At 41.4% G+C, this 19,013-nt stretch overlaps 1 protein-coding gene across 2 annotated transcripts in view; it reads left to right on the top strand.

Moving 5' to 3' along the window:
- Positions 1–19,013, top strand: part of DYM (dymeclin) — a 391,990-nt gene that overhangs the window by 330,411 nt on the left and 42,566 nt on the right. The gene's annotated exons all lie outside the window — the stretch shown is intronic.

Raw genomic sequence — 19,013 nt, 5'->3', positions numbered from 1 at the left:
GTGTACCTGGGTGTAGCTACAAAAAGAGGAGTATTTTGTGGAAGAGGTAGGAGAAATACAGTGTTTAGAGGAAACATTTAAATCTGTGCACTAAATGTGTTCCTGAGGCAATATCATGATATAAAACTCATATTTCAAGACTTAATTTTCCCACAAGAAAAGATGTAAAGGGGATATTTGGGGAGAAATGCGTGAATGTACGACATTGTCGCCTATTTTTACCTTAATACTTCTTTTAATTTTTTCTTTCATTACCTCCCTTTTTTTTTTTAGAGTGCTCATTCCTAAATGAACAACACACAGGGTATCATAGAGAATGTTCAGCCTTCTTCATAGTTTTGGTCACAACTCTTTTCCAAAGTTACTGTTTGGGGGTTGTGCTTTGCAGCACTATCACTGGAACCACTGCTTAATAAACATTGTAGGATATGAAAATATTTTCAGTTACAGCAACAGAGTTTGTCAAGCAACAGTGCGTTAGTCATGATCGCTTGCAGAAGTTCCACTGTACTCGGATAGCCTTGCAGTAGAGGGCGGGGGGTGGTCTGCTCCTCAACTAACATGGCACCAGCATGTGGCACCGGCATAAAACCTGATCACAGTTCACCAGACCCTCCAGCTCTGACTTGACTCTCTTTCCTGACAAGTCCGTAAGTGTAGAGAATTCATATTATTTCCTCTCTTACCTAAAGTAAGATATCTGAGGTCTCTTAGGTTTTTTCTCACCCTTTTGAATTTATTTGAACTATGCCATGTTACAGGGCATGATGATTAGAGTGGCAGCTCACAGGAAGTGATGGATCTTGGTGTTTAGGAAAGTCAAGAAAGAGGTGTAACAAGAGACTGTAAGGAAAGGGTAATGGAGAGGAATGAAGGGAAGGGGGATTTGAATGAGATCAAAGAACCAGTGAAGTAGAAGTCATGGAAATTGTGATTAGAGAGCAGTATATTTAGACTGAAGGTGTTCACAAGGAGCAGATCTCCATGACAACATGGTCTGGGTTCAGCTGTGAGCGGGGGACTGAAATGATATGAATGTAAATGGAAGTCAGTGTGATCGAGCCAGTTAATGGTTTTGAAGTCAACCATGGGCCATACACGTGGGCATCATACTCAACCCAGGATGATAAGCCATGGGGGGGAAGAAAGACTGAGCCAAACACTACAGTAAATAGGAGAGCAGCCTAGGAATCAGCATGCAGCAGGTAAAAGGAAGAGAAGAAGTTGATACTGGCCTCATAGGAACAGAGCTTTGTAAATTTAAGAGTAGAGGAACAGCCAAGGACCAGCAGTGAAGACAAGACACCAGCTGCACCTCCAGGCCCTGAAGACTAGGGAGTGTGAAGAACCATCAGCTTCTACTTCCAAAGGCTCCAGGGGTTTGGAAGTCCTGAGGGGCGAACCAGGTTCTTGTTTAAGAGGTGAGGACGAGAGACGGAAGATCCAGTGCAGGAACTGAGAATGTCGCGGGACATAATAACCATGAAGTCAGGGTTTGAAAAGGCAGCATGGGGCACGGGAGGCAGAGAAGTAACGGGAGGTTGGATCACGGGAGAGAAAGCCCAGAGCAGGATGGGAATGAGAGTTCAAGAGAAGGGGGCGATGACGAGTGATGAGGTTGTGTGACGTTAGGTTAAAGCTTGCCACAGGTTCCATCAACCCTGAGCAAGCCTTTGTCAAGCATCTGCTCTGTGACAGCTATTGCTCTTAAGTGCCTGGGCACAGAGTGAGCAAAGATCCTTGCCATTTCAGGGCTTGTAATTTAGCAGGCGGAAGCAGACGACAAATAATCAGCATGGTGTAATGAATAACAAAATGATCTAGAGTGGTAGATGCTCTGGAAAAGAAAGAAATGATCAAGCAAACTTAAGAGGGTTTGGGCGTGCCAGTGAGGATGTGGTGGGAGAAGGTTGTAGAATTAACAGAGAATGGTATAGCCAACCTTTAACCAAAAAAAGAAGGTGAGCAAATTAGATGTGCTGATTCGAAGTAGAATCCTAAGCAGTGCCTGAAAAGGCCCAAAGCCAGGAGGATGTCAAGCATGTTGAAGAAATAATGAGAAGAACAAAGCAGCTAGAACTGTGTGGACAAGGGGAGAGGAGCAGAAGGTAAACAGAGATGATAAGGGGTAGGGCAGGGCAGTGGAATGAGGAGCCAAGGCAAGATTTTGAAAAGAGGAAAGGCATGCTGGGGTTTTGATTCTAGGCGGATCACTCTGGTTGATGTGTTGAGAGTAGATTGTAGTGTGACTGTGAGAGCAGAGGGATCAGTTAAATTATTGCTTGACTTGGACCATGGTGGAGAGGTGGAAGTGCTAACTGTTTGTCCAAGTAATTGTCTGGTTGGCAGAGGAGTGCACTTCGACCTTTTCAGTTCAGTTCAGTTGCTCAGTCACGGCCGACTCTTTGCTACCCCATGAATCGCAGCATGCCAGGCCAGCCTGTCCATCACCAACTCCTGGAGTTCACTCAAACTCACGTCCATCGAGTCGGTGATGCCATCCAGCCATCTCATCCTCTGTCGTCCCCTGCTCCTCCTGCCCCTAATCCCCCCCAGCATCAGAGTCCTTTCCAATGAGTCAGCTCTTCGCATGAGGTAGCCAAAGTATTGGAGTTTCAGCTTTAGCATCAGTCCTTCCAAAGAACACCAGGACTGATCTCCTTTAGAATGGACTGGTTGGATCTCCTTGCAGTCCAAAGAGACTCTCAAGAGTCTTGTCCAACACCACAGTTCAAAAACATCAATTCTTCAGCACTCAGCTTTCTTCACAGTCCAACTTTCACATCCATACATGACCACTGGAAAAACCATAGCCTTGACTAGATAGACGTTTGTTGGCAAAGTAATGTCTCTGCTTTTCAATATAATATCTAGGTTGGTTATAACTTTCCTTCCAAGGAGTAAGCGTCTTTTAATTTCATGGCTGCAGTCACCATCTGCAGTGATTTTGGAGCCCCCCAAAATAAAGTCTGACACTGTTTCCACTGTTTCCCCATCTATTTGCCATGAAGTGATGGGACCTCTTCGTTTTCTGAACGTTGAGCTTTAAGCCAGCTTTTTCACTCTCCTCTTTCACTTTCATCAAGAGGCTTTTTAGTTCCTCTTCACTTTCTGCCACAAGGGTGGTGTCATCTGCATACCTGAGGTGATTGATATTTCTCCTGGCAATCTTGATTCCAGCTTGTGCTTCTTCCAGTCCAGCATTTCTCATGATGTACTCTGCATAGAAGTTAAATAAACAGGGTGACAATAGACAGCCTTGACGTACTCCTTTTCCTATTTGAAACAAGTCTGTTGTTCCATGTCCAGTTCTAACTGTTGCTTCCTGACCTGCATACAGATTTCTCAAGAGGCAGGTCAGGTGGTCTGGTATTCCCATCTCTTTCAGAATTGTCCACAGTTCATTGTGATCCACACAGTCAAAGGCTTTGGCATAGTCAAGAAAGCAGAAATAGATGTTTTCTAGAACTCTTGCTTTTTTGATGATCCAGCAGATGTTGGCAATTTGATCTCTGGTTCCTCTGCCTTTTTGAAAACCAGCTTGAACATCTGGAAGTTCACAGTTCACGTATTGCTAAAGCCTGGCTTGGAGAATTTTGAGCATTAGTTTTCAAGCATGTGAGATGAGTGCAATCGTGCGGTAGTTTGAGCATTCTTTTGCATTGCCTTTCTTTGGAATTGGAATGAAAACTGACCTTTTCCAGTCCTGTGGCCTGAGTTTTCCAAATTTGCTGACTTTTTAGGAGATAGTATAGTCTGTGTCAGACTTCCCAGGTAGTACTAGTGGTACTGAGTCGGGAAGCTCCCCTGGAATAGGAAATGGCAACCCACTCCAATATTCTTGCCTGGAAAATTCCATGGACAGAGGAACCTGACAGGCTTCAGTGCATGGGGTCACAACGAGTCAAACACAACTGAGCATTATCTGTATTATTTACAAAAGTTCCAGGGAATGGTGGCTACACGTAGGTTCTGATGGACTGGTTGAAGAACTGGCATGCAAGTATTGGAAGAATTACTTACGGAAGTGAATTTGGACTTGGACTAGGCGGTGTCAAGGACAATTTTGAGACATTGGCTAGCTTCATCTTTCATAGATGCCTGGCTCCACTTCGCTAAATGTTGTATGACTCATCAGTGTACGCAGGTCAATGTACGTGTACGTAGCTAGTAGTATCTAGAGGCTGTCTGTACTAGAAAATTCAGAGCAAATTTTTGAGGCAACACCTTAAGAGAATTTGGAAAACTTTCACAGAATCACCAATCCTGTGGAAGAACAGAGGGCATAATTACAGGAATTCACAGGATCCAAGCACAAGAGACTTACTGTCTTCAAGTCCTGGAAGAATTGTTTACTAAAGCAGAGTTGTCCTTACTATGTTGATCTCAGGAACAGAAACAAGGAGGTAGACGCTTTATACAGAAAAATTGCATTTCAGTCCCATATAAGGAAGAGCTTTCTGCGAAATGGAACTAGTCGACCCTTGAACAGTGCACAGGTTAAGGGCACAGACCCTTCATATAGTCAAAAACCCAGATGGAATTTAGTTGCCCTCTGTATTCCCATGTAGCTCAGTTGGTAATGTATCTGCCTGCAATACGGGAGACCTGGGTTCCGTTCCTGGGTTGGGAAGTTCCCCTGGAGAAGGGAGTGGCAACCCATTCCAGTATTCTTGCCTGGAGAATCCCATGGACAGAGGAGCCTGGCGAGCTACGGTTCATGGGAATGCAAGAATTGGATATGACTTAGTGTTATCTTTCTTTTCTTTCTTTCTTTTCTGTATTCATAGTGCTTCTGAACCCATGGGTTCAACCCACCATGGAGGGTAAAGTACTGCAGTATTTACTATTAGGAAAAAAAAAAAAAAAACCTATGTGTTAAGTGGATCCATGCAATTTAAATCCTTACTGTTCAAGAGTCAACTAGACTTAGAGATGGAATAGGCAACTTCTGGGCAGTGATGCAGTCACTCTCACAGAAGATGGTAACATTGGGGAATGATGGCCACTTGACAGGGAGGCAGACAGGTTCCATGCTGGGTGACCTCTGTTGGCACGAGCTGGCCAGCACAGAGAGGGGAGGAGTCTCAGGCTATGTGCAGGTCCAGCAGAAAGAGTGCTGAGATCTATTCCCAGAGCTTGCCATTGGCAGCAGGAACAGACAATAAGATGTACATGTGCAATTATTTGCTGTTCCAACTGCAAGGACTCAAATACTGGTTGGCAAATCCAACTACGTGACTTTTAAGAACCTTTCCATCCCTGAGAGTATTATTTTGTCTGTGTATACCAACATTATCATTCTCCTCAAAGCAGGAAATTGCATGCATTTTTGATAACAGTTTTACTCTCAGATGATGCAAGAAACAGTAAGGCTATATTATTAATCTGGGGCTTTTTTTTTTTTTAATGACAAAGAGCTCACATTTCAGTTCATCATAGCAAAGGAAGAAGAAGTCAGATTTGTATGCCAGAAGTACAGAAATTGCTAGAAGTTGAATATGGGTCATAACAAGAAAACATATAATACAAGAGGGATGGAAAACAAAATAAAAAAATATTAACTGTACAATCACTGATTGTCCTGTGCAGATGAACATGAGAAGTACGTTTGTACTGAAGTATGTTTTCAACTCTGCCTCACAGTTACTGCCTTCTCCAGTCTCCTCCGCATCACAGAAAACCGCCAGGGTGCATTTCGCAGAATCCTCCCTTGTAGTTCTGAGTTGAAGTTGCCAAGGAGAGGCACAGTTGCATAAATGGAAAGCAGAAGAGTTATTGTTGTTCAGTCGTTCAGTTGTGTCCAACTCTCTGCGCCCCCACGGACTGCATCACGCCAGGCCTCCCTGTCCCTCACCATCTCCCAGAGTTCACCCAAGTTCATATCCATTGAATCAGTGATGCCATCCAACCATCTCATCCTCTGCTGCCCTCTTCTCCTTTTGCTTTCAATTTCCCTCTGCATCATCTCTTCATCAGGCAGATGAGAAGGAGCCATTATTCTCCAGAGGCAGCTCCTGCTTGGCTTCATGCTGTGTAGGCAGTGAGGGTCGTCGATGGCTCCCATAGATCCTGAGGTTTGCCTCAGCTGCTTGCTGAGAGCTCTTGAGAACCACCCCAGTGCTGTAGACCGTCTTCTGTCACAGCTTCTCTGATCTTGCCTTTCCAACAGTTGCATAAATCTGTTTTCCCTACAAAATCCTTTATACTTAAGTTATAGAGAGTAACTTCTGTTCTCCCTACCAAACCTGTCAGAGAAATAAAACCCCTGATTGCAAACAGAAAGCAATTTAATATAGAAAATTTAGCAGTCATTGAAAGGACCAGAGAAGCCAACTTCACCAAAAGCCAGTGCTGGCTTTCAGGAAATCAGAAGTGGCAAGTGTCGTTACCGATGGTCTGGCCTGCCTGCAGCATCTTTATGGAGGTCTGCAGGGAGATTGCTGGAAACCACTGGCAAAACGCTTGCTGTAGCCCACAGCCTGCCCACCGCTGTTACCAGAGCACCAGTGGCCTCTGTGTCTCTTCTGCCTTCTGAAATACCAGTTCATCTCATCGCCACAGTCTAACCCAAAGCCCTTCTGGGGAGATGCTGGGCTGTAGTTTCCAGGCTTTCACCATGAAAGGGGAAGTAAGGTGCTTGAGTCACCAACAGTGTGGCATACCATCAAAAGAAACAAGAAGCAAAATGAGAAGCTTCTTGATGAGCATGGAGTTTTTAAACGATGTGTACTAAAGATGGAAAGAATGTTATGTACAGAGAACAAATGTAATGGAGTGGCATGAGCTTAAATAAATGTTGTCAGAAGACTCGAATTGGAAGGGGACTTTGACCCTCTGAGAGGAGAAAGCAACAGAATAAGTTGTGGGCCTTCAGCATAAAAACAGTGGACAAAATTACATAATTGATTGATGCATTCTCCCATTTTCAAATGCTCGTTTATCTGCTTTATTTGAGAATAATCTCAAACTGGAAAAGAATATATCTTTTAAACAAAATCAAACCCCAAGGTAAGTATAAGAATGGTACAAGAGCTGCCAGCCTTTTTTCGTCTTAAGCCTCAGATACACAGTTTCTCACAATGCTGGCAGATATAGCCTGTGTGTAAAATTTGAGAACTCAAGCTCCACATTAATACTAATAGTGCTGTAAGACACTCTTCTAAGCGCTTTATAGCACCATGAATTACTGCTGTTGTCCTGATTCTAGGTGAGGCAGCTAAGCCTCAGAGAAGTTACTGTCCAGAGGCAAAACTGAGGTTCAAACCAAGGCAGTCTTTTTCCGGAGTCTGTTTCATTCACCCTGTCCTGTACCTTACCTTCTTCCTTGCTGGTAAGACCACACTGCGATTGTTTGGTTCCATCTGAGCATCTCATCAGTAAAATAAACTGTTCACAAGCAGATGAAGTTATAGTAAAGACCCTCTTAAGTCACATGAGGTTAGGAGCAGAGAATATGTGACTTGGGAAAAAAAAGGAAAATAAAAGAACCGTGTTCAACTACTTTAAGGATTAAACTCTAAAAGAGGAATTAAGCTTTTTATTTTATACCACAGGGCAATGAATGGGTAGTGACTGAACACAGACAGGTATTAGTTCCACCTAAGGAAATGTTTTCTAATGGGTCAAGTTCTTTAGTAGTCCATATGGAGCTTCATGAAGTAGTGAAGTGGACTCACAACAAAGTCTGAATGGTAAATGTGAAAACTGAGCCAGATGACAAAGGGGCTCAAGTCTATAAGACAGAGGAAAGATGGAAAGAGTTCTTGTTGATAAAAAGTTGTACAGGATGATCCCAAAGATTTCAGGCAGTTCTTTTTTTTTTTTTTTTCAATACTTATTTATTTGGCTGAACCAAGTCTTAAAGTTGTGGCATGTAAGATCTTTAGTGGCAGCATGTGGGATCTAGTTCCCTGACCAAGAATCAAACCCAGGCCCCTGTATTGGGAGCACAGAGTCTTAACCGCGGGACCACCAGGGAAGTCCCTCTTATAATTCTTGTGCTGTGTTCTGTGCTTAGTCACTCAGTCGTGTCTGACTCTGCGACCCCATGGACTGTAGCCTGCCAGGGTCCTCTGTCCATGGGGAGTCTCCAGACAAAAATACTGGAGTAGGTTGCCGTGCCCTCTTCCAGGGGATCTTCCCAACCCAGGGATTAAACCTAGGTCTCCGACACTGCAGATTCTTGACCTTCTGAACCAACAATTCTTATGAGTAAGAATTCTTGTAATTCTTATGAGTCTAGAATTCTGTCTTCTAAAATTCCATGAAGAAGTTTTGTAGGGCAGTGCCCTAATAACATCCTTCAACTGTTCAGAGGTCAGGCTCTGTTGAGACCTGATAAGGTCTGGAATCCTTAGGCTGGACTTCTAGACCATCCACCATCTAGCCCAGCCTGCCCTTCCACGCCTTTGTCTCCCTACTTAGTGCTACCCCAGCCCCACCCGACTCTCCAGTCAAGCAGAACTAGCTCTGTGCCTTCTTCCTTCCCGCATGTTTGGATTTGCTTATACAACTTTCTTTTCCCGATATACCATTCTCCATCCCTCCGCCTTTGCTTTTTGTTTATTCAAATTCTAAGCATTCACCGAAGCCCTTGATAAATCTAACAACTTTTATGAAGCCTTTCCTTTTATTTCTCAACCTGTCTGTGTCTCCTCCTCTAAATACCCACTGTATTTTATACGTACATTTTTGGGAACTCCTCTCCTGTTCTACCTCTATGCAGTTATTTAAATATTTTCTCTCTCCCACTCACCTATAACTTCCTTGAGAACAGGGGTCACGACTTAGTCCCCTGCATCCTACTGACGCCTACCTAGTTCAGTGTCTGGTACTGGTAGTTACTTAGTAAATGTAGTAACTAGATAAATGAAAAGCTCATTTTACATATTCTAAAAAGGAAATGGGGACCTGTTATAGAATTCAAGAGTTCTGGAGTGAAATATCCTATCTCCAGACCTGCTTTTCTAATTTTTAATTTACCACCCTCTTTACAATTTTAATTCACTTAATTGTCTCTCCCTATATGTGTCAGGCACTGTTCTAAACTCTGGATATAACAGTGGGCGAAATAGACAAAAATCCCTGCCTCATAAAGCTTTATTTTTGTGTGTATGTGTGAAGGAGATGACAATAAGATAAATAATTGGCAGGTGTGCAGTATAGTGACTCTCCATTTTTAAAGTTTATTCCATTTATAATTATTGTGAAGTATTGGCTCTATTCCCTGTGTTGCACAGCATATCGTCGTAGCTTCCTTTGCAGTGTTTGCTGTCTTCAGTTCAGTTCAGTCGCTCAGTTGGGTCTGACTCTCTGCGACCCCATGGACTGCAGCACGCCAGGCCTCCCTGTCCATCACCAACTCCCACAGTTTACTCAAACTCATGTCCATTGAGTCAGTGATGCCATCCAACCATCTCATCCTCTGTCGTCCCCTTCTCCTCTCGCCTTCAATCTCCCAGCATCAACTCTTCACATCAGGTGGCCAAAGTATTGGAGTTTCAGCTTCAACATCAGTCCTTTCAGTGAACACTCAGGACTGATCTCATTTAAGATAGACTGGTTAGATCTCCTTGCAGTCCAAGGGACTCTCAGGAGTCTTCCCCAACACCACAGTTCAAAAGCATCAATTCTTCGGCACTCAGCTTTCTTTATAATCCAACTCTCATATCCATACGTGAGTACTGGAAAAACCGTAGCCTTGACTAGATGGACCTTTGTTGGCAAAGTAATTTCTCTGCTTTTTACTATGCTGTCTAGGTTGGTCATAACTTTCCTTCCAAGGAGTAAGCGTCTTTTAATTTTATGGCTGCAGTCAGCATCTACAGTGATTTTGGAGCCCCAAAAAATAAAGCCTGCCACTGTTTCCAGTGTTTGCTGTCTTCAGTTCAGTCGCTCAGTCATGTCCGACTCTCTGCGACCCCATGAATTGCAGCACGCCAGGCCTCCCTGTCCATCACCATCTCCCAGAGTTCACTCAGACTCACGTCCATCGAGTCCGTGACGCCATCCAGCCATCTCATCCTCTGCCGTCCCCTTCTCCTCCTGGCCCCAATCCCTCCCAGCATCAGAGTCTTTTCCAGTAAGTCAACTCTTCGCATGAGGTGGCCAAAGTACTGGAGCTTCAGCTTTAGCATCATTCCTTCCAAAGAAATCCCAGGGTTGATTTCCTTTAGAATGGACTGGTTGGATCTCCTTGCAGTCCAAGGGACTCTCAAGAGTCTTCTCCAACACCACAGTTCAAAATCATCAATTCTTTGGCACTCAGCCTTCTTCACAGTCCAACTCTCACATCCATAAATGACCACAGGAAAAACCATAGCCTTGACTAGATGGACCTTAGTCAGCAAAGTAATGTCTCTGCTTTTGAATATACTATCTAGGTTGGTCATAACTTTTCTTCTAAGGAGTAAGTGTCTTTTCATTTCATGGCTGCAATCACCATCTGCAGTGATTTTGGAGCCCCCCAAAATAAAGTCTGACACTGTTTCCACTGTTTCCCCATCTATTTGCCATGAAGTGATGGGACCAGATGCCATGATCTTCGTTTTCTGAATGTTGAGCTTTAAGCCAACTTTTTCACTCCTCTTTCACTTTCATCAAGAGGCTTTTTAGCTCCTCTTCACTTTCTGCCATCAGGGTGGTGTCATCTGCATATCTGAGGTGATTGATATTTCTCCTGGCAATCTTGATTCCAGCTTGTGTTTCTTCCAGTCCAGCGTTTCTCCTGATGTACTCTGCATAGAAGTTAAATAAGCAGGGTGACAATAGCCTTGACCTACTCCTTTTCCTATTTGGAACCAGTCTGTTGTTCCATGTCCAGTTCTAACTGTTGCTTCCTGACCTGCATACTATCTTAGGTAGTAGTAAATAAGAAAAATGGGGGCTCCTCTGGTGGCTCAGTGGTAAAGAATCCACTGCCAGTGCAGGAGACATGGGTTCAGTCCCTGGATTGGGAATATCTCCTGAAGAAGGAAATGGCAACCCATTCTAGTATTCTTGCATGGGAAATCCCACAGTGGGCAGGCTACAGTTCATGAGGTCACAAAAAGAGTCAGACATGACTTAGCAACTGAACAACAACAAATAAGAATATTAGAGGAGTGCAGACAATATTGGGGAGGGAGCAGTTTTATTAACAGATAGTAATAGATAGGGTGTTGAGAAGAGAAGATATTTGAATCAGTGCCACCTTGATTGTCTTTTACATTTTATTTTAAAATAATTTTAGACTTACAGATAAGTTGCAAAAGTAATAGAGACAGTTCATGTAAACCCTTCATCCAGGATCCTCTGATGTTAACAACACATATAACTACATATAACTATAGTACAATTATCAAAACCAGAGAATTAACGTAAGTACAATATTGTTAACTAAATTACAGACCTCATTTGAATTATGCCAGTTGTTTTCTCCCAGTGTTCTTATTTTGTTTCAGAATTTTTTCAAGACCCACATTGTATTTAGTTCCTAAATCTCCTTGGTCTCCTCCAACCTGAGATTGTTCCTCAGTCTTTCCTTATCATTCATGACCTTGATGGTATGGGTGTTTGCTGGTCAGTTATTTTCTAGGGTGTCACTCAACTTGGGTTTTTCTTATGTTTCCTCATGATTATATTGAAGTTATACAAGCATTTGGCAAAAATACCATAAAAGTACCATTGTGTCCCTCTCAGTTCATTATCTCAGGAGATACCTGGTATCAGCCTGTCTCACTACTCTTGATGTTACGCTTAATCAGTCAGTTACTGTGATGTCTACCAGATTGCTCCAGTGAAAAGTGACTATTTCTGCCTTTGTTTTCAATTACTATCTTAGGAGTGAGACTTTGCTAACATCCTGTTTCTCCAGACACTTTTGCCTTGATTTTATCATTCATCAGTGGAGTGTCCCTACACAGTTATTACTGTGGTGTTTACGTAACGAGAATTTTGTATTTTATCCTATAGATTATAATTCAATACTGTCATTTATTCTGATGCTCAAATTGTTCTAGCTCTGGCCAGCGGGAGCTCCTCCAGATTAACTCCTGTATCCTCCCCAGCCCTGGAATCAACCACTTCTTCAATGACCCCTGATTCCCTTTTTTTTTTAATGGTATTTAGGAAACAAAACCTGGGCGTTAGCCACCATCTTCTAAGAACTTTCTGCACTCTCCCACTCGCCTGTTCTTTCCCACCCCCTTTCTCTTCAGATAGTTAGCACTTCCTCACTCTGCTGTGATCCCTAGGTACTCTTTTGTATCTGTCCCTCCCCTATGATAAACTTCAGCTCCTCTCTTTTGGGTTGTCTCTCACTAGTTCTGTTTTTAGTCCATTTTTTTCTACTTACTCTGATCGCAAATTTTACTTTCTAATTTCTTTAGTGAACAGCTCTGGCCCAAGAACCCTTCCATGGGCCATCGCAGATACTAAAAGTTAATTTTATAGTTCACTGTAATACTTACCTTAAAGCAAAATGAATTACTCTGTACAGGCTATATGTTTGAATGTTACTTTGTTGTTCATTTATTATACTATATATTCAGAAAGGAAATATCCTTTATATTTGAGACAGTAAAATATAAGTGAGAAATATAACTCTTGGTTTTTTTTATTTATGACTGAATAAATACAGAGATTTATTGATCTGTGGAAGGTCTCAGGCCAGTTAACTCTAACTTAGAGGAAGATCTCATTGAAGCCAAGGTCATGGATAAATTCCTTAAGTGGGACGGTTAATTTTTTTCTGGAACATAGCAAGAAACTGTATTCTTGACGGCAGCTTACCATCTCACTCTGTGGTTGCAAGAGGGACAGATAGATGGAGGATGGATGATTCAGCTTAAAAAGAGAGAGAGAGAGAGAAATCCATTCCCAGCACTAGAAAAGAAACCAAAGTTACGTTTACTCACAGATGGTGAGTCACTCTCAGTTGGTTTAAATGATAGCACATTATTACCACAGATGTTTCCAGAAAAAAAGGCTGTTTATAATCAAGCATTATCTCAATTATTTTAATCATCTTTTTGGGTTGTTTATAATAAAGTGAATCACTTAAAACCCCTAGAGTTTAATTCACAGGATTGTGCTGTATCTAAAGTTGATTGAAAATTCAAGCTGTGTGTTGAATAATATTTGTACTATGCCACATGACAGCACATTATAGTCTTTTGGGTGGTTCACTAATATATACTGATAAAATAATTGTTGGGTATGTAATAATAGCTTTGTGCATGAGATTGATGTAAAAGAGGTTATTTCACATTGGAAATGCTGGTATAGTGAGCTCTTTGTGAAAGTGCACAACAGTATGTACTGCTGTTATAGTGAGCTCTTTGTGAAAGTGCGCAACAGTATGTACTTATTGATTTGTTCTTTCTTAAAATATAAATTAAACATTTAGAAAATTTAGAACCGCCTTTTGGGTTGTTAAGAGCAGCACAGTGCCTCTTACTCATGAGACATTAGCCAGCTAATGTCAACTGAAGAAGATGAGCCAAAAGTTTTTGAAGTTTTCCTTGCGTTGCAGAACTGAAGCCAAATTTGTTGAAGAATTATTCTTCCAATTTTGGGCAAGTAAACATTAAGATCTGGAAGCCCATGGCATAGTAATTGACTTTCAACCAAATAAAATATTTTTCAATCAAATGTTATTTGACATAGCCTTGTAAAATATTTGTATAATATCCTGTGTGGGAATATATACTCTTTGGATAAATCTGTCTATATAGTTAAACAACTTGGCTGTTCAGAGTAAATAGTATTAATATCATTCTAAACATCCTCTTCTTACTGGTATTGCGTGAAGTCTGGGAAAGGCAATACCAGGTAATTAGTTTTTTGGGACCCTCCTGCATAAACAGAGACATAAAGAACAGGCTCTGAAATCCTATGATGCTTATTTCTCCTTTCGAGTTTGGAAGGAAATAAATAAAACTAGTGTGTCCTCCAGGAGCTCAGTCAGAAGCCACAGCTCAAAGTTTCTCACTGTCTGCATCTACAGCAGGGCCTGTCCACTGGCTCCCATTTCACTGACTAGTGAGCATTTGAGATGTCATGATGATTGGTCAGAATTCATCCAGGGATTTCCCTGGCATTGCAATGCATAAGAATCCGCCTGCCCGTGCAGGAGATACCGGTTCGATCCCCGGTCTGGGAGTATGCCACATGCTGTAGAGCAAGTAAGCCCATTCGCCACAACTGCTGAGCCTGCGTGCTGCAGCTATTGAAACTCACACGCCTAGGGCCTGTGCTGCGCAACTAGAGAAGCCTGTGCACAGCAACGAAGACCCAGCGCAGCCACTCAAATTAATTAATTAAAAAAAAATTCATCCAGATCCGTGCAGGTTCTCAGCCACACACACCACCTCATACTTCATTATGTAAAGTTTCCCGGTCGCCTCTTCACTTCGGTTTAGTGAATTACCCATGTCATTCGAGGATTAAGAATTCTGCCATATCTAATGTTTGAAAGTTAGGTCATGCTTTTCAGGGGGAATGAACCAGAATACAGGTCCTCTTTTAGGGTAAGTAGAAGGCTGTGCAGGAGTAGAAGTTGCTGGCACTGAGGGACTTTGCGTTCCATCCCCTTAGACACCTGATAGACTACGGAAATTCAGAGAGGCCAGGCAGTGTCATGCTAATGAGTTTTAAAGTCTTCGTTTTATATCCACCTCTTAGAATCCTTACACTACTATTAATAGTTGCAAAAAAGACATACAAAAAGCTGACTGAACTTTTTAGTCTTTTCAGAACATCTTGATACTGACTGGGCTTCCCTTGTGGCTCAGCTGGTAAAGAATCCTCCTGCAATGCGGAAGACTGGCTTCAAATCTTCCCCCACCTACCATCAGAAGCCTGTGCATGTTCCCACCCCTCTTGTTTCCCTGTCAGTTCTGTCTCCAGGGCCAAATACTGAGTGTCACTGTGGTGTGCCCACTTCCTCCTGGATGCCCCGCCTCCGGGTCCACAGGAACCATCACTCATCGTGTCCACAGACACACTCTTCTGCATCCTTACACATCCACTCTCTCACGTTTCCACCCACGGGAATACGACTAGCCCGGCTCCTCCTCTGGGGCTGGGACCCAGCAGTGGCCTTCGGAGTAACTCCTGATGTTGTCTTTAACTCTTAAGTTTAAGAAGCACAGCAGTAGATAATCCCCCAGACACGCCGGCACTCTCCACCCTTTGGGCCTCTGCTTGGGCTTCTTCTTGCCCTCCTTGTTCTCCCCCAGGTCCCTGCACATCTCTCTCCTGCATCTCCTTCAGGTCTTTACTCACATGAGCAAATGCAGCCTCTCACCCAGGGAGGCCTGCTCTGACCTCCCTGCTTAAATTTCAGCACTCTCAGTCCCCCTAATCCCACCATAGGTCTTCCTTTTCCACAGCATTTATCACCTAGCCTACTATGATATGGGCTTCCTTGGTGGTAAAGAGTCTACCCACAATGTGAGAAACCTGGGTTCGATCCGTGGGTTGGGAAGATCCCCTGGAGAAGGAAACAGCTACCCACTACAGGCCAGTATTCTTGCCTGGAGAAGCCCATGAACAGAGGAACCTAGCAAGCTACAGTCCACAGGGTCACAATGAATCGGACACAACTGAGCGACTGACGTTTCATCACTTCTTATACATACTATGTTATTGTTATTCTTCTTTCAAATAACATAAGCTCCAGGAAGGCACAGATCTGCACATTTTCACTGATGTATCTGCAGTTGTATCTGGCACATAGTGGGTGCTTTAGTATCAGTATTTGCTGAGTGGAAGAGAGGGAGAGACAGGAACGGGGGACTGTTGACCACTGAGTGATGGTCCAGATGCTAGTTTAAATAAAGATTGTTTTTTAGAGAACAGCTCTTTATAGACTTTTGCAAGGTCAGCTTTCTCACCAAAATATTATAGAGAAGCTAGTAAGTTCATAGTGGAGGCCCTGGTCACTTTGTTGAAATCGTTACATTTTTTAAGTGCATAATAACTGTGTCCCACTGCAAGACACTGGTCTGAAGACCTCCACTTTAGTACTCCTCATCAGTAAGTTAATTACTATGTAAATTGGCCTCACTAAATTTTTAATAGTTTCTCAGGAGTTCTCTTTTTAACTCTGACCTGCCATGATGTCATTATAGTTCAAGCAGAGTAAAATATTCTGATTTATGTTATTAGAATAAAGTTTCTTAGGTGGTCTTATTCTATTGCTGAGTCTTTCTTGAAGGGTGAAGAACATGTGGGAACTATCAGGCTTATTTGAAGCCATTTTTGTTTCCTGTATTTTAAAAATCATTTTGGACCTTTTTTCCCTTACCATTTTCTCTTTTTGAAATACTATCTTAGTTACCTTTTACTTGTAGGTGATAATTAAGAAGCACTAAGCGTAAAAGGGACAGCTCTGTGCTGGGCTTCTCTCCTTCAAAGGGGAGACAAGCTCCATTCCTGCCATTTCCTTCAAGCCCCAGTGATCTCTGCAGAAGGTTGGCCAGCAGAGTGGCTCTTCCTCCCATTTTAACCCTCCTTGAGTTTCTCGTCCAGTAAAGACAGAGATCGAGTCCTATTTATGAGTTACTTCTGCCTTTCTTAGAACAGTAAACATGATCATAAATGGTTTCAGAAACTGCTGGGATAATGCTGGCTTTAGGACCATTCAGTCCCCATGTGAGGAGTATCACGTGTAATATGTGATCTCAGATGCTCGTGTGCACGCCTCTCACCACACATGCAGAATGCCATTCTAGCTTTCCAAGTCACCAATTTTATATGTTACGAAGGAAGCAAATGGTGAAAGTGAAGGGACAGTCAGACTCAGTTGAATCCCTCAGGGCACTTTTTTTTAAGATAAGGACCATAGGAAATTCAGAAAGTGTTAAGTCGCTCAGTTGTGTCTGACTTTTTGCGACCCCATGGATTGTAGTCCACCAGTCTCCTCTGTCCATTAGGTTTGCCAGTCAAGAATACTGGAGTGGATTGCCATTTCCTTCTCCAGAGAATCTTCCAGACCCAGGGATTGGACCTGGGTCTCCTGCATTGCAGGCAGAGTCTTTACTATCTGAGCCACCAGGGAAGATCCAAGGACTAAGGAAGCAAATGACAGAGAACTTTCACTTCATGAATCTTAAAATAGAAGATTTATTTTAAATAGATTTCTTTTACATGTAACCCAGATATAAGAATAACACAATTATTTTGTAAATTAAACAAATAGTAGCAAAAAATTTAAACGCTATAGTCTTTTAAAATGGCGCAACTGCTCTTTAATCTGGTTTACATATCCATCTTTTGACTCAGCTCCTTTTTCTTTGTTATCACCGAGTTACGTTTATTGAGCATTTGCTCTATGTCACGTCCTCTGGTAGGTATTTTTTTCTTTTTTTACAAGTGTTCTCATTTCGTCTTCCCAATGACTATCTGAACTGTAAGGAAAATTTACATTTTGCAAGTGAGAAAACAGGCAAAAGAGATTTTAGAGATGAGAGAAGGACTTGTCCAAGATGGTTTCAGTCCATCTTAGCTTTGAGCCATAAAGAAGCTATTCCTTCTTTGAAGTCTTAAAAATTTGTCTCCTCCTAACTCACAGTGCCATTTGCCTATTAGATCAATTTGTTTAACCTAAAACATTCATAATACATGTAATTAAGTTCTTGGTTTTGACAGTATCTATATACAGTGTTGTAATCTTTGGAATGTTTGAACGGTTATACCCATAGCTACTTCAAGGAGTACTCTTGAGGTTTTCTCATATGTAATGATGAAATTGTACTACACATGCAGTAGCTTCATGGTTTGTTTTTTTTTTTTTTTTTAGTAGCTTCATGTTATATTTACTTTTTTTTTAATTTACTTTTAAGATAGATAGGTATTCTTCATAAACAAACTGACTCATATTTATAATGTCTTACATTATTTTTGTTTAATTAAACATATTTTAGATTTGTAAGCAGTTTCTAGGCTATTTTGTCTTCTTAAGCTTAATTTTTATTTTTCTACTCTATGATCTCAAAGATTATAAAAATTTGGTCTTTATTATCATTACATCTGGCATATAGTTGTGAAAACTAGAAGTCTTAATTGAAAAATGATAGATATCTGATTTTTCTATACAAAAAGAGATTTTCGCCCGGTTCTCCAAATCATAGTTTCCAGTGACAAAGAGACACAAGTTCATTATGCAAGGGCAGCTCTGAAAAATGTTGATCCCCTTCCTTTGAAAAGGGGATCAAATTTAATCTGTTACTTTATCCTTACATCTCTGCTATTAGTTTTAATATACTTACTTTCTTTGGTATAATCAGAAATTTGTGATTCATAAACTAAAATTTCCTGAAGAGAGAATCTACTGTGTTGGTTAAAAAACAGAACCAGTTATAATTCTTTATCTGTCCCAATCTTGACTTTTCTATGAGGTTGACTATATGAAAGTTACTGATATTGTTTCATTGCCTCTACAGTTACTGCTCAAGTCATTTATTACAATCCTTGCAGAATATTTTGTAATCTAATATGTGTAATAATGCCAAGAAATAATAAAACCAAGAAATAATGGCTCCCAGATAGTTACAGAACTATATATTTTTAATGGATAATAGGTGAAGACTGAATTAGTTCTGATAAAAAGGGTGACTAACAAATTATATATAATAGTTTCTTTTCTGAGTTCTGTTTATTTTTTTAGTATTCTCAATACAGCTTTTCTGCATAGCTTTTTTTAAGTAAAATAATAAGAAAACTAAACTGTATTTGGTTCTTATGATTTTTGAAGGGCTGTTCTTAAATTAAGCATGTAGCCCAAAAGTTTGAAAATTTTTAAGGTGATATAAGACTTTAAAGAAACCAAAGTCCACTGTCTTATTAAACACTAATATGATTTATTACACATAGCAAAATGGTCCTTTGAAGGAACAAAACTGCTTTCATTATGGTGGCTTTCACTTCTGGGGCAAGTTGGAAGGGGCAGTGATTGGCATATAACTAATTACACCAAGGTAACTGCTAAGTATCTGGCCTTACAGTTAGTTTTTTATACAGCATTT

The sequence above is a fragment of the Capricornis sumatraensis genome, chromosome 21 (assembly GCF_032405125.1).
Source record: "Capricornis sumatraensis isolate serow.1 chromosome 21, serow.2, whole genome shotgun sequence".
NCBI classification, from domain to species: Eukaryota; Metazoa; Chordata; class Mammalia; order Artiodactyla; family Bovidae; genus Capricornis; species Capricornis sumatraensis.
Note: the sequence above shows the minus strand (reverse complement) of the source record. Positions and strands in the feature narration are given on the sequence as shown.